The 13,762-nt window shown below is 36.0% G+C and overlaps 1 long non-coding RNA gene and 1 pseudogene across 2 annotated transcripts in view; both read right to left on the reverse strand.

The window, feature by feature from the left end:
- The window catches only part of LOC306655933, a 39,554-nt gene that overhangs the window by 21,207 nt on the left and 4,585 nt on the right, over positions 1-13,762 (reverse strand). The window lies entirely within an intron of this gene.
- On the reverse strand, positions 6,789-7,701 carry LOC306655912 (large ribosomal subunit protein uL10-like; annotated as a pseudogene). Its single transcript has one exon. The product of its transcript is annotated as a large ribosomal subunit protein uL10-like (transcript).

Consider the following 13,762-nt stretch of genomic DNA (forward strand, 5'->3'; position numbering starts at 1 on the left):
ATCAATGTTCATAGCGGCTCAGTTCACAATAGCCAGACTATGGAACCAACCTAGATGCCCTTCAGTTGATGAATGGATAAAGAAACTGTGGTGTATATATACAATGGAATATTATTCCACCATAAAGAATGATAAAATTATGGCATTTGCAGGCAAATGGATGAAATTGGAGGATATCATGCTAAGTGAGATAAGCCAATCTCAAAAAACTAAAGGACGAATGATCTCGCTGATAAGCGGATGAGGACATATAATGGGGGGTGGGAGGGGTTAGCATTAGGGTTAGGATTAGGTTTAGGGTTAGGGATAAGGAGGGTGGTAAGAATGGAGGAAGGAAGGACTGTATAGAGGGAAAAGAGGGGTGGGAGGGTTGGGGGGATGGGAAAAAAATAACAGAATGAATCAAACAACATTACCCTATGTAAATTTATGATTACACAAATAGTATGCCTTGACTCCACGTAGAAATAGAGAAACAACATGTATCCCATTTGTTTACAATAAAAAATAAATAAAAAATAAATTTAAAAAATCAAGAACTTCAAATAAATAGCCTAATCTAATTATACCTTCATAAATTAGAAAAAGGACAAATTAAATCCAATGTTAGTAGAAAGAAAAAAATAATGAAGACCCAAGCACAATTAAATGAATTTTGTATCAATGAAAACAACAGAAACAATCATGAGACTAAAATTTAGAATTCTAAAGGACCAAAAGAGCCTACTATGAATATTACATGTCAACAAATTGGACAACCTACAAGAAATGGACAATTTTCTAGAAACGCCCTAACAAGTCTTAATCATAAAGAAACAGATAACCGGAATAGACCAGTAATGAGGAAGGCACCTGAATCAGAAATAAGAAGTCTCCCATCAAAGAAACCCCCAAGGCCTGACGACTTCACTGCTGTATTCTAACAAACATTTAAGAAAGAATAATATCAACCATTCTCAAGCTCTTCTAAAAATATGAATAGGAGGAAAGACTTTCATACTCATTTATGGGGCAAGCATTACCCTGACACCCAAAGCTGGATAAGCACATTACAAGAAAAGAAAACCCCGGGTCAGTATTCATGATGAATACGCATGCAAGAACCCTCAATGATCATTAGCAGGCCAAAATCAAAACACATTAAAAGGATTGTTCACCACGAACAAGTGGGATTGATATTTGAATGTGTTATATGACATTAAAAACGTAAGACAAAAAAACCTCTTAATAGATTCAGAAAAAGCATTTGACAGAATTCAACACCCTTTCACAATAAAAACTCTCGACAATTGGACATAGAAGCAATGTACCTCAACACAATAAAGCCCACACACCACTAGCTAACATTCTACTCCACAGTAGAAAGCTGAAAGTTCTTCCTCTAAGATCAGAAACAAGGATGTCCATTCTTCCCACTTCTATTCAAATAGTACTAGTTTTCTTTGCCAGAGAAATGAGCAAAAGAAAGAAATAAAATGCATCCTGATTAGAGAGATATTAAATTGTTTCTGTTTGCAGATGATATGATCTTATATGTAAAAGACCTAAAGAATCCTCCAAAATTCTATTATCTAAAAATTATTTTAATTTACAGAATACACAATACAAAATCAATTGTTTTTTTTTTTTTTTTTTTTTTTTGCACGGTACTGGGGTTTGAACCCAGGGCCTTGTGCTTACAAAGTAAGCACTCTACCAACTAAGCTATCTCCCCAGCCCTCAATTTTACACTAACAAGGAGCTAACTGAAAAAGAAATCAGAAAAGCAATGGCATTTATAATAGCTAAACCCCCTTAAGAATAAATTTAACAAGGTGAAAGATCTGTACACTGAAAACTATAATCAGTGATAGGAAAAACTGAAGTAGACACAAATAAATGGAAAGATCCTATGGTCATCAATTGGAGGAATAAATACTGGTAAAATGTTTACATTACCCCAAACAATCTACAGATTCAATTCAACTCTGTCAAAATTCCAATGTCATTTTTTTCACAGAAAAAAAAATCTAAAATTTATATGGACTCAGAAGAGACTGATTAATCAAAGAAATTTTGAACAAACTGAACAAAACTGGAGACATCACACTACCTGATGTTAAATTCTACTACAAAGCCAGAGCAGTTAAAACAGCATGCTGTTGGCATAAAAACCAGACACATAGGTGAATGGAACTGAATAGAGAGCCTAGAAATAAATCCATGCATTTATAGTCAATTAGTTTTCAACAAAGAAGCCAAGAACAAATAATGAGGAAAAAATAGTTTCTTCTGTAAATAGTGACAGAAAAAAACTATGTCCCATGTGCAGATGAATGCATGCATTTGGATCCTGATCTTACACCATATATAAAAATCAACTTAAAGTGATTTAAAATGTTACATTTAAAGACAAATGTAAGATTTGAAACTATTAAACTACTAGAAGAAACCACGGTGGGAAAGTTATAACATTGATTCAGGTGATGGATTTTGGATATGACCCCTAAAGCATGGGTAACAAAAGAAAAAACAGACAAATGGGATTTAAAAAGCTACTGTACAGTAAAGGAAGACAATCTATGGAATGGAAGAAAGTATTTACAAACATAACATCTGATAAAGGGTTAATATTCAAAATATACAAGGAATTGAAACAATTTAATACTAAAACCTCCCCCATTTAAAAATAGACCTAAATATACATTTCTCAAAAGAAGACATACAAACAGGTACATGAAAAGTGTTCATCATGTCTAGTCATCAGGGAAATGCAAACTAAAATCACAATGAGATATCATCTCACATCTATTAAAATGTTAATTCCAAAAAAAGATAAAAATATAACATGTATTTCCAAGATGTTGAGGAAAGGGAACTCTGTTACACTGTTGGTGGGAATTTAAATTAGTATAGTCATTACGGAAAACAGAAAGCACAAACTTTCCAAGTGATAGGATGCTAAATAAAACAGTATTCCCAATTAAATTTGAAATTCAGATAAATAAGATTTTCAAATATAAATATATAAATATAAATAAATATAAATATTTCAAAGTATCAAGTATTGCCTGGGAAAAAAAGTGTTAGCTTTCTGTCTATGCGATTAAAATACATGAGAAAATCAGTTTACAAGAAAAAAGATAATTTTTGGTTCATGGTTTTAGTCCATAGTTGGCTGGTTGCATTACTTTGGGCCCATGGTAAGGCAGAGAGGCATGGCACAGCACAGCTGCTCACCTCATGGTGGCCAGGAGGCTGAGGGAGAGAGGAAAGGTCTAGGAACAAAACATACCCTTCAGAAGCATGCCTTTTTCTACCTAGGCCCTACCGCCTAAAGTTTCTACCACCTCTGTATAGTGCCACCAACTGGGGACAAATCTTCAACAAATGAGACATTCTAGATCTAAACTATAACAGAGATTTACTTTTTGTTTAACAGAGATTCAAATTTTACTGAGTTTTCTGTATTTCTATTTACTAAATCTATGATGACCTTACCAAGTACATGACTATGAATGATACTAAGCAGGGTCACTCCTGCTTTCAATCTGTGGTTCTCAGACCTGTGTTCTAACTGTTGGGAGTCACAGCTTTGTATAAAGTGTTAAAGGCATGGTCCTCAATGCAACAATGTTCAGAGGTGCGGCTCTTGGAAAGTAATTGGTTTATGAGGGTTTTACCCTAATCAGTGGGTTGATTCATTAATGGATTCATAGCTGAATGGACTCTTAGGAGATGGTGAAAACTGTAGGAGATAGACTTAAGTTGTGCCCTTGGGGGCTATGTCTTGTCCCCAAACGCTTCTTGACTCTCCTTTCTCTTTCTCCTTCCTGGCTGCCAAGGGGTGAGCAGCTTTCCTCTACCATGTCCTACCATCATGATGTTCTGCCTTGTCACAGACTTAAAAGCAATGGAGTCAGTTGGCTATGGACTCAAACCTCTGAAACTGTAATTCAAAATAAACCTTTCCTCCTTTAGATTATTTTTCTCAGGTATTTTGTCATAGTTACAGAAATCTGATCAATAAAGTAACATTTTTACTTCCTATATGTATCCCATAATATCGTGCTGTAGACCTTAAATCTATGCAATGAAAAAAAGTATGGGAGGCAATAGGTACATTAATTAGCTTTATTTAATCACTGCAAAATTTTATATCCATAAATCAAAACATGTTGTGCACCATAGGTACCAATACTTTTTCATTTGTCACTTAAACCTTAATAAATCTGGAAAAAACTTTTTAAAAACAGAAAAAAAAGAGAAAAATCTGAAAGTGGTAAGAGAAAAATAATTCAATGTACAAGGAACCAAAATAAGATTAACATCTAACTTCTTATCAGAAAAGATGGAGGCTATGCTGGGCATGGTGGCACATGTCTCTAATCTCAGTGGCTTAGGAGGTTGAGGCAAGAGAATCACAAGTTCAAAGTCAGCCTCTGCAACTTAAGCAAGGCCCTAAAGCAACTCAGCAAGACCATGTCTCAAAATAAAATAAAATAAAATAAAATGAAAAGGTCTGGGTATGTGGCTCAGTGGTTAAATGTGTCTGGGTAAATTCCCAGTACCAAAAAAAAAAAAAAAAAAAAAAAAAAAAAAATGGAAACTGAAAAAAAATGGGATGATATTAAAAGTTCTGCAAGAAAAAAAAAAAAAAAAAAACAAAAACAAAAACTAAAACTAAACAAAAACCTGTAAGCAAGAATTAAATATCTAGCAAAACTGTCTTTTGAAAATCATGGTGGAAAAAAACACACTCTGCAATTTTAAAATAATATCAACCCCAAATAAGAATACCACTTACTACTCTTTCATTAAATATTAATTGAAGGCCTATTGAATATCAGTTGTATTAGGCACTGGAGACACAATGTACTATGCACTATAAAAACTGATACTCTTGGGTCTAGTGTAGCTTTTATCCCACTAGTGGTGAAGAAAAGAGATTAAAAAAATTACACTATCAAATGCAAGTTTGAATGTGAGATAGATACCCCAAAGAGCACACTCTATGGATGTTAAAATAAAACCTTCACAAAAGATTCCAGAGAAAGTGACATTCAAAGTGATTTCTAAAGGCAAGCATAGAGAAAAAATATTCCATACAAATAAAACAAAACAAACAAAACCCACCAACCTGTGCAAGGAAGGGAGCCTGGCTCTCCGAAATGTTTGAAGGGTATTTGATTCTGGAACACAGAGAGAAGGGATAGGGAAGGAGTAAAACAAAACAAAGTTACAGCAGTAGGTAGCAATCCCAAAAAGAGGACTCTATCATATTCATATGATAAAAAAAAAAAACCAGAGGTAAGGTAATTTAGAATATGAGCAAAGTGGTAAGAAAGTGGAGTCAAAGCACCCCTTGAATGACTCTACAAATGAGGAGAAACAATATTCCAAGGAGAAAATGAGAAGACAAGTTTCAGATATCAAGAAAGAAAAGACAGGAAATATATAAACCACCAAGAAGCATAAAGGCAACTCAGGAAAATGAAGCAATCCACAGCTCTACCCTGGATGCCCTAGCGGAGGGGAACTGGTAAGTCTGTGTCATGAAGCCAGCCCCCTGATAATGAAATGGCAGCCCGGCCATTGGAGAAACTCTGCTCTTACAAACCCTAAGTTCAGTGCAGGGAGTTGAGCTGAAAGTGACTCTTGTGGCATGGTGGGCCAGCTTTGGTGTGGTCACCATTTCTGGGAGTGTAATAACCAGAAGCTATGGTTATGGGGGTCTTGTCTGGGACTGAGTTATTCTGGGTATAAGGAATCATGGAACAATCACAATCAGTGTTTTTATGGACACCCTGCTGGAGCAATCGACTGGGGGATGGCCAAGAGAGAGTCATGAGAGGTGGGAAAAGGTCAGTTGCAGATCTGCTGAGAAGCTTAAGCAGCAGGGAGCTCAGGCTATAAAGGGTCAGGGGTTGGTGGCTGTATCTAGTGAGGAGTGAGTGACTCACTGAGGGCCCGAATCTGAGAGTATCGCGACTCAGGCTGGGGGCTGGGGTTGTGGCTCAGTGGTAGAGTGCTCGCCTAGCATGTGTGAGCCACTGGGTTCTATCCTCAGCACCGCATATAAATAAATGAATAAAATAAAAGTCTACCAACATCTAAAATAATTAAAAAAGAAAAAGACTCAGGCTAGCAAGTTGCTGAGTTCCCAGGGATGCCCTTCTCCAGCACAGAACTCAGAGGTCAGTTTGCTTTTCCTACTCTCCAACATCCTGGGGGACACACCTCTGCTTGGATATTTGCCATACCCCCAGATGCACACACTGAGATCCTTGGGAATGAGCGGGCATCTACTTAGCCCATACATTATAAAGTTGGTTGGGATTGGTGGTGGATAAAATAAAATAATAACAATAAATAAAAAATTTTAAAAGCCTCTGTAGTTAATACAGCCCTGCTGCCAATAGCATATCATTAACCAGCCCGACCCAGCAAGAAGCGAGGGCAGGGCTCAGCTTACATGCCACACTAATTTATTTGATGAGAGCAGAAAGGAATTATAACAGGATGGAGATGAGACTACTACATACCCATACCTGGTGAATTTCAGTATTAAAGGAAGTTTCTCCATCCTCAGTACCTCAGTTATGAGAAGTTTTTGAGTTCAATTTTATTTTTCTTTCTTATTTTTATCTTATTTTATTTACTTCTTAAATCTTTGATTGAATTTTTAGTCTCTTGCTCTTATTCCCCCCTTTCCCATTTTCTTTTCATTAAAAAAAATTGTTTAAAGTAGTAAGCCTTTATTTCTTTGTTTTGCATATAAAGCTAACTAAGTTGTTGCTTTGGGGTAATTAGTCAAAGAGACCAAATCCCATATCCTCGTCCAATTCCTCTGACCCTTCCTTTGCTTCAACCTTGTCTGGGGTCTCAGCAGCAGGAACAGCAGCCACAAATGCAAACAGCGAAGAAGGCCTTGACCTTCTCAGCAAGTGGGGAGGTGTACTCAGTCTCCACAGACAAAGCCAGGACCCTCTGTACCCAGTGAGGATAGAATGAGGCACTGAAGCAACAGCTGGATAACCAAACGCTAGCATGTTGCGGACACCCTCCAGGAAGCGAGAATGCAGATTCTCTCATGTGATGTCAAGCACTTCAGGGTTGTAGATGGTGCCATTGTCAAAGGAGAAGGGGCAGATATTCAGCACGTTCAGTGGGGTGGTTTCGCTGGTTTCCACTTTGTCTCCAGCTGCGCATCACTCAGGATTCCTGTGGTGCCCCTGAAGATTTAGTGGTAATGCCTAAAGCCTGGAAGAAGGAAGTCTTCTCAGGCCCCAGCCCAGAATACTGGTGACTTCACATGGTGCAGTGGCACCAGCATGGGCAGCAGCTGGAACCTTATTGGCCAGCACCATGTCCCTGACCTCAGCGAGGTCCTCTTTGGTGAGCACAAGTCCACATTCCCCCTGATACAATGCAACAGTTTCTCCAGAGTTGGGTTGTTTTCCAGATGCCCGTATATGGCCTTACACATCATGATGTTCTTGCCCATTCAGGATCACATCCTTCTCTCAGAGGGATATGTGGATTTGCTCCATCTGCTTGGAGCCCACATTGTCTGCTCCCACAATGAAGCATTTTGGATAGTCATCCAAAAGTTGGATGATCTTAAGAAAGTAGTTGGACATCCAGGTCACCCTGTCTTCCCCGGGCCTCACGGCGGTGCATCAGGGATGGCCACACAGGGTTTAAAGATGATGTCACTCTCACAAGTATGCCTGGTGAGAGAAGGGCCTCCTTTTTAAAATCTTAATCCTTTTATCTTTTTTTCCTTTCCCTGTCCTCTTTATTATTACTACATTTACTTTTATTGATTTGAACTTTTTTATTCTATATTAATTTTGAACCTTTTTTCCTATTGCTATTGGTGTTATAGATATCGGTTTTAAGTCATTTTTAGTTTCTTTCTAGATCTGATTTGTCTTTGTGTTGTCTTCAGTGTGGTTTGTTTTCTTCTGTCTAGGTTGTCCTGAGGACTGAAACCTCAAAAGAAGGCAGTACACTAAAAAAAATCTCACACAAAAGAGGAAGAGCCATTCATTCCAAAAGAGGTACATATTGCAACAAAGAAACAGAAGAAATATGAAAAAAAGACAATGTGTCTAGAAAATGACTTCAAAGATATTGAAGTGGATGAAATGCTAGACAAAGAATTCAAAAGATTATTAAAATGATCAATGAGTTCAAAGAAGAAACAAATGAATAAATTAAGGAATAATGCAGTCTATGAAAGAGCAATTCAATAAAGAAATAGAGATTCTGAAAGAGTACCAAATAAAAAATTTTGTAGAAGTTCAATAAGTAAAAAAACAAACAAACAAACAAACAAAAAACTTAGTTCAAAGCTTCACTAATAGACCAGATCAAGTGGAAGAAAGAATATGAGGGTGTGAAGACTAAGGAGATAAACTAGAATATTCAGAAAGCATCAGGGAACAAAAAATAAGAAACTACTAACATGACAATAATAAAAGACCAAACATTTGACTTATAGGTTGAGAAATGGTAGTAGAGCTACAGGGAGAAAAGCACAGAAAACCTAATTAATTAAATTATAGATAAAAATTTCTCAAATCTTGGGAAACATATGGATATCCAGAAAATGGAGGCATTTAGAACCTCAAATAGACATGACCAGAAAAGAAACTCTGCATATCATATTAAATTGTCAAAAGTACACAACAGAGAAATATTGAAAACTGAAAGAAAGAAGCACTGAGTCATTTACTTTTAAAAGCAAACCCATTAAAATAATAGCAGATTTCTCAGCAGAAACCTGGAATAAAGTATTTCAAGCCCTGAAAGAAAATAATTTCAACCTAGATTACTATATCTAGCAAAATGATCCTTCAGAATCAATGGTGAAATAAGGATATTATCTTCCAAGATAAGTATAACCTAAAAAAAATTCTTGACCACTAAGCCAACGTTACAGAAGATACTTAAGGAATCCTGTACATAAGGTGAGGAAGTAAGACAAACACAATCACATAAGCACAAGAAATAATAAATCTTACTACAAGCAAATGAGAATTAGCAAAGAATCAAATATGATTAACTCACTAAACCATCAAAACTTTAAGATGAATGAGAAAGAACTGAACGAAGATCATTCAAAACAACTGAATAAAAACAACAAAGTGACAGGAACAAGTACATCTCCTTAAATAACCCTGAATGTAAATAGTCTGAATTCTCCAATTAAAACACAAACTAACTGAGTGGATTTAAAAAACAAGACCAACTATTGGTTGCCTATAACTCACCTCACTAGCAAAGACACACTTCTAAAAGTAAAAGGATGGAGAATGATATTCCAATAAAATGGAATCCAAAGGAAGCAGAAATAGCTATACTTATATCCAACAAACTAGACTTCAACACAAAATTGGCCAGAAGAGACAAAAGTCAGTATATACTGATAAAGGGAACACTCCATCAAGAAGATGATTATAAATATACATACATAGGCTGGGGAGATAGCTCAGTCGGTAGAGTGCTTGCCTTGCAAGCACAAGGCCCTGGGTTCGATCCCCAGCACCGCAAAAAAAAAAAAAAAAAAAAAAAAAAATATATATATATATATATATACACTGAACATCAGAGAATCAAATTTTATAAAACAAACACTATAAGACAGAAAGGGCCCTAGTACAATAATGGTGGGTGACTTCAATACCTCACTCTCACCAACAGAAAGACATTCTAGACAAGAAAACCAACAAAAAAAAAATCAGAACTAAACTATACTATAGATCAAATGAACTTAATAGACATCTACAGTGTATTTCAATCAACAGCGGTAAAATACACATTCTTTTCATCAGCACATGGAACTTTCTCCAAAGCACATTATGTTTTAGTCCATAAAGCAAATACTCAAAGTATTAAAAAAAACAATTTCTTGCATCTTATGAAATCATAACACAATGAAATTAGAAATCAACAGCAAAATAAACTACAGAAAATATACGGCACACTGAAATTGAACAATACACCTATGAATGAGCAGCAAAATTTTTTTATTGTAGATGGAGATAATGCCTTTATTTGTGTATTTATTGTTATGTGGTGCCGAGGATCAAACCCAGTGTTAGGCAAGTGCTCTACCACTGAGCTACAACCCAAGCCCCCATTTGTATTTCTTCTTTTGAAAAATTTCTGGTTAGTTCTCTTGCTCATTTGCTGATTGGGTTATTTGGTTTTTTGGTGTTAAGTTTTTTGAGTTCTTTATATATTCTCGATATTAATCCTCTGTTAGAAGAGCAGCTGGCAGATTTTCTCCCATTCTGTAGGCTCCCTCTTCATACTCTTGTTTCCTTTATTGTGCAGAAGCTTTAAATTTGATGGCATCCCACTTATTGATTCTTGGTTTCACTCCTGAGCTGTAGAAGTCTTGTTGGGAAGTTGGTGCCTGCACCTATGTAATGGAGAGTTGATCCTAAGTTATTTTCTAGCAGTTGCAAAGTGTTTGGTCTGATTCCTAAGTCTTAGATCCTCTTGTGCAGGGTGAGAGATAGGGATCTAATTTCATTCTTCTAGATAGGAATATTAGATTTTTAAAGAATAACAATGCTCCTCAAACTACTCCATGGAATAGAAAGGGAAGGACCTCTTCCAAACTCATTATATGTAGACCAAAACCTGATATGGAAAGACAAAAAGAAAACAATAGGCCAAAGTCCTTGATGAACATAGATGTAAAAATCCTCAATTAGACACTTGCTAATTCATGGTAAAAAGATCATACACTATTATTGACACACCCATAGCCAGTATCATACTGAATGAGGAAAAACTGAAAGAATTTACTATAAAATCTGGAATAAAACAAAGGTCCACTCTTATCAGTCTTATTCAACTTAACATGGGGAATTTTAGCAGGAGTACTCAGGTAAGAGAAAGAAACAAAAGGAATACAAATAGGAAAGGATAAAGTGAAATTATCCCTGTTTTCAGATATAATTCTATACCTAGAAAATCCTAAAGAGTCCATCTAAAGTCTCTTAGAACTGAAAAACAAATTCATCAAAGTAGTAGGATACAAAATCAATATATGAAAATTGGTAGGTTTCCTACACACCAACAAGAACTTGCTAAGAAGGAAATCAGGAAAACAATGTCATTCACAATAGCCTAGAAAAATCCTAAGAATCAACCTAACCAGAGTTGGAAGCTCTACAGTGAAAATTATAAAATAAGTAAAAAGAACTGAAGACACTGCCACATGGAAAGACATTCCATGTTCTTGGAGTAGGAGAATGTAAAATGTTAAAATGGCCATACTATTGAAAGTGACCAACAGATTCAATGCAATGCCCATCAAAACACCAAGGACATTCTTCACAGAACTAGAAAAAAGTGATCTTGAGCAAAAATAATAATGTAGGAGGCATCACAATTCCCAAATTGAAAGTATACAAGTCATTGCAGCAAAACCCATATGGTATTGGCATAAATACAGACATGTAGATCAATACAACAGAATAGAGGATCCAGGAATAAACCCACACTTTGGGTAATTTGATTCTTAACAAAGAAGTCAAAAACACATGTGGGAGAAAATACAGCCTCTTCAACAAATGGATCTGGGAAAATTGGACTTAGTACCTGTAAAAGATAGATCCCTCACTCTGTATGAAAATGAACTCAAAATGGATCAAAGAACTTAAAGTTAGACCTATAACTTTGAAACTGCTAGAGGAAAACATAGGGAAAACACTTCAATATATCAGTATGGGCAATGATTTCCAGAACAAGACTCCAATAGCTCAGGAAACAGTAACAAAAATTGACAAATTGGATTACATCAACTGAAAAGACACAGCAAAGGAAACAATCAAAAAAGTGAAGAGACAGTCTATAGAATGGGAGAAAATCTGCCAGCTAGTCATCTGACAGAGAATATCCAGAACACATAAACAACTCAAAAAATTCAATACCAAAAGAATAAGTAATCTAATCAATAAATGGACAATTGAGCCAAATAAACACTTCTCAAAAGAAGCACACATGGCTAATAGTTATATGAAAAAAAAATGCTTAATGTCTTTAGCCATTAGGGAAATGTAAATCAAAACTACATCAAGATTCCATCCTAGTAAGAATGACAGTTATCAAGAAAAAAATAACAATGCTGGTGAAGATGTGAGGGAAAAGGAAACTTTATACACTGTTGGTAGGGATATGAATTAGCACAATCATACCATTCTGGGGTACATACCTGAAGGAATCAAAAGTGAAGTGAGCATACTATGGTCATACCTGTATATTATGTTTGTGGTATGTATATACAATGTAGTACTATTTAGTCATGAAAAAATAAAATCACATAATTTGCAGGAAAACAGATGGAACTGGAGATCATCATGTTAAATGAAATAAGTCAGATTCAGAAAGACAATGATCACAAGTTTTTTTCTTATATCTGGGGGGAAAAGATGACATGAAAGTAGGTGGATATTAGAGAAGGAGAAGAGGACCAGGGGGAGGGTGGACAGATGGGTAAGAGAGGGTCATGGGGATAGTAGATACAATCAAAGAACATTATATGTGTATATGAAAATATCACACAGAAGCCCTTTATTTTGTACAATTAGTATGTGCAAATAATTATAATTTTAGAAAATCTAGTACCATAGAATAAAATCTTTATTCATGTAAGAAAATTAATAAAGGAGATGGAATGGAAGAAAGTAAAAGTTCAATAGTAAAAGTTAATTCCACAGAAAAATCTGAACCAGTTTCAGAAGTGAATTGAAAATGAATTAGTTACCAGATATAAGCTTGGAAGTTTAAGAAAATCCTCATCTAAACAAGATAAGAAACAACAGATAAATGCATTCTGGCTTATAGAACATTCAAGTGGAAATGTCTAGGTAACTACTGGATAGAGATGAAGTATGAGAGCTGTATTATATGTGTAGTTTCATCAACATATACGTGATAGATGAAGCCAACTGTACACATGATATAACAAAAGACAGTGGACAGTGAATCATGGTAACAGGGATCCTGGCTAAGAGTTGGGTTGGTATCCTGATCTCTCCATAATTCAGTAAGTGCTTACCATCATGTGAAAACACAGGACTATCAAAAAGATCCTCAACATTATACAGATTCTTTTCAAAAATCAGATAGTTTCCAGGCTGAAGAAAACTGGCACACCTGGTATAATACTCATTATTGTCAGAAATAAAGGGTGTGGAGCTATAAAGGCAGCACAATCTAAAGTTCTGGGTACTCACTGAATATAGCCAAGATGTGGTCTAGTCTGCAGTATACACTAGTAGAGAAGAATGACATTTCCCCTTAGCACTATAGTATTTTTCTGTGGCTGCTGTAAAAAAATTATCATATACTTGTTGCCTTAAAATAATTGAAATTTATTTTCTCACAGTTCTGGACACCAGAAATCCAAAATCAATTTCACTGGGTTGACATCAAGATTTCAGCAGGGCCACGCTCCCTCTGGAAGCTCTAAGATAGAATCCGCTTGCTCTTCTGGAGTCTGGTGGATATGAGTGTTCCTTGGCTTGATATACTATATCATGTCTCTGCTCCACCTTCACACTACCTTCTCCTCGGGGGTGTGCCTGACCTTCCTTTGCTTCTTATCCAAGGATGGCACCCACCTGGGCAACCTACTATAACCTCCCCATCTCAGGATCCACCACTTAATCACATCTGCAGTCTTTGTCACATGAGGTTAACATTTATAGGATCCAGAGATTATGACATGATATCTTTGGAAACTATTAGCTATCCC

Source organism: Sciurus vulgaris, assembly GCF_902686455.1.
Source record: "Sciurus vulgaris genome assembly, chromosome: 3".
Taxonomy (NCBI): domain Eukaryota; kingdom Metazoa; phylum Chordata; class Mammalia; order Rodentia; family Sciuridae; genus Sciurus; species Sciurus vulgaris.